Genomic DNA, 2,368 nt, shown 5'->3' with positions numbered 1-2,368 from the left:
AGATTACTAAGCAAAATGATAAAATAATACATGAACAAAATAAGTAATTCAATGAGGAAATTAAGACAATTTAAAAAACTTTAGACAATGACTTAAATGAAAGATTGACTACAGACCTTTGACAGCAAACAATATGAAGTACAAGAAGGAGTAGTTTAACTCCAAGACAGGTTGTTTGAGATTACCCTCACTCTGAAAGACAAAAACACAGAAGCATGAGAAAGAATAAAGATTTTTTAAGTTTAAATTTTATTGTAAAGGTGATATACAGAGAGTTTACAGTTATGCAAGTCAGGCAATGAGTACACTTCCTTTTGAACAGTGTCACCCCCTTCCTTGGTCTCTCCCAGTTTTTCCCCTCCCAACTTCCTTCTCCCCCACTAGTTATACAACCGTTCATTTCCAACATAGTGTTCATTTCCAACAATAGTGTCTAGTGGGTTTCATTGCTGAATTGGTTCACCCTGTAGACCACTGTTTCTGTGCTTCAAAATATGTAAGGCTTTGTGTATCATCCTTATGAAGGGGCCATGCTAATCTCTGTATTGTTCCAATGTTAGTATATGTGCTGCCAAAGAGAGTACAAGAGGAAGGATTTTTATGAGAATATCAGGATAATCAATGTGGAAGCCCAAGGACAGAAAGAGGGAGACGTAGAAAATGCATTAAAGGAAACAATGGCTAAAAACTCCCCAAATCTAGAGATTTACAAGGCCTCAAAACTTGCCCCAAAAGCTAAACTAATGAGGGAGGAGATAACAAACAGTACAAGAAATGTATCCAATGCCTAATGTATAAAACTATAACCTCTGTGTACATCAATTTGACAATAAATAAGAAAAAAAGAATTAAAAAAGAAGTGTATACTGAGATACATTAAAGTGACATTGTCAAAACTCAAAGACAGGGGCTGGGGATATAGCCTAGTGGCAAGAGTGCCTGCCTCGGATACACGAGGCCCTAGGTTCGATTCCCCAGCACCACATATACAGAAAACGGCCAGAAGCAGCGCTGTGGCTCAAGTGGCAGAGTGCTAGCCTTGAGCGGGAAGAAGCCAGGGACAGTGCTCAGGCCCTGAGTCCAAGGCCCAGGACTGGCCAAAAACAAAACAAAACAAAACAAAACAAAACAAAAAAACAACTCAAAGACAAAGAGAAATTTGAAAGCTGCAAGTGCTAAACAAATTTGCCACCTAGAAAGAAGCATCCTCGTGGCCACCATGATCATCATACATGAAAATATTTTCCAACAGGAGCCTTGTAAGCTGAGAGATATATAATATTTTTAAACTGCTGAAAGAAAAAGAAATTCTGCCAACTAAGAACACTAAATCCAGCAAAATTCACTTAAACAATGAAGTAGAGTTATTTTCCCAGACAAGTAGAGACCAGAGAGTTTGTCACTACTAGACCTGCCCTACCAGAAATGTTAAAAGGAATCAGTTAAATTAAAGTAAAATGCCACTATCCAGAAACATGAAAGCTTCTGAAAATATAAATCTCCCAGGTAATGGTAAGCACATAGAAACATAAAGGAAAATGTAATTCTGTAACAACATGTAAATTACTTCCATCAAATCACCTGGGATTAAAGTTGAACAACAAAGTACTCAGAATAATTCTAACCACAAAATCTTGTCAATGAATATGCAAGTGGATTCCAACATCGATATTTAGAATGTGTGGGAGAAGGAAAATGTGGAGGGTTTTTTTTTTTTTTGCTTTTTGGTATGCAATTGAATTTAGTACCTTACAATAGACAATAATAGCAAAGGAATTTTTTTTATAAAACCCTCAACGTAGTGACTAGCACAAACAATAACTCTAGTAGATAATTGGAAAAAATCAAAGTGTACACATACAAAAATTATTAAAGCACAAAAAGAAGACAGCAAGAGTGGAAGAGAAGAGTTCTAAACTCTATAAACAACAACCACCAAAAAGTCCCCAGCAAAATGACACTAAGTAAGCCCCCATCTATGAAAAATGGTTTAAATCTAAATGGATTGAGTCCACCAATCAATAGATATAGAGGGGCTGGGAGGATATAATTCAACAGCATATAAAGATAATCCATAGAATTCAGTTTTCCTGGGATACAAAGACAAGTCAATGTGCACAAATCACTGACTATCGAATACTACAGGTTAAAGTACTAAAATTATATGATCATTCTAATGACGGCAGAAAAAGCATTGGACAAAAATCTACCACTCTTTCAGCATTCAAAAGGAATGTGTCTCAGCATGTAAAGGCCAGGTATGAAAAGCACCCCCAGACAGCACTGTATTCTGGCTAAGATCAGAAACAAGATCAGGAGTCCATTCTTATCACTTTTATTCAGCAAAGTAATGGAAATCTTAAATAGA

At 36.4% G+C, this 2,368-nt stretch overlaps 1 pseudogene; it reads right to left on the bottom strand.

Moving 5' to 3' along the window:
• Positions 1–488: 488 nt before the first annotated feature.
• LOC125341242 lies at positions 489–584 on the bottom strand (annotated as a pseudogene).
• Between the last annotated feature and the right edge of the window lie 1,784 nt (positions 585–2,368).

The sequence above is a fragment of the Perognathus longimembris genome, chromosome 1, assembly GCF_023159225.1.
Source record: "Perognathus longimembris pacificus isolate PPM17 chromosome 1, ASM2315922v1, whole genome shotgun sequence".
In the NCBI taxonomy this organism is placed as follows: Eukaryota; Metazoa; Chordata; class Mammalia; order Rodentia; family Heteromyidae; genus Perognathus; species Perognathus longimembris.
The sequence above is the reverse complement of the archived record's forward strand: the minus strand, read 5'-3'. Positions and strand labels throughout refer to the sequence as shown.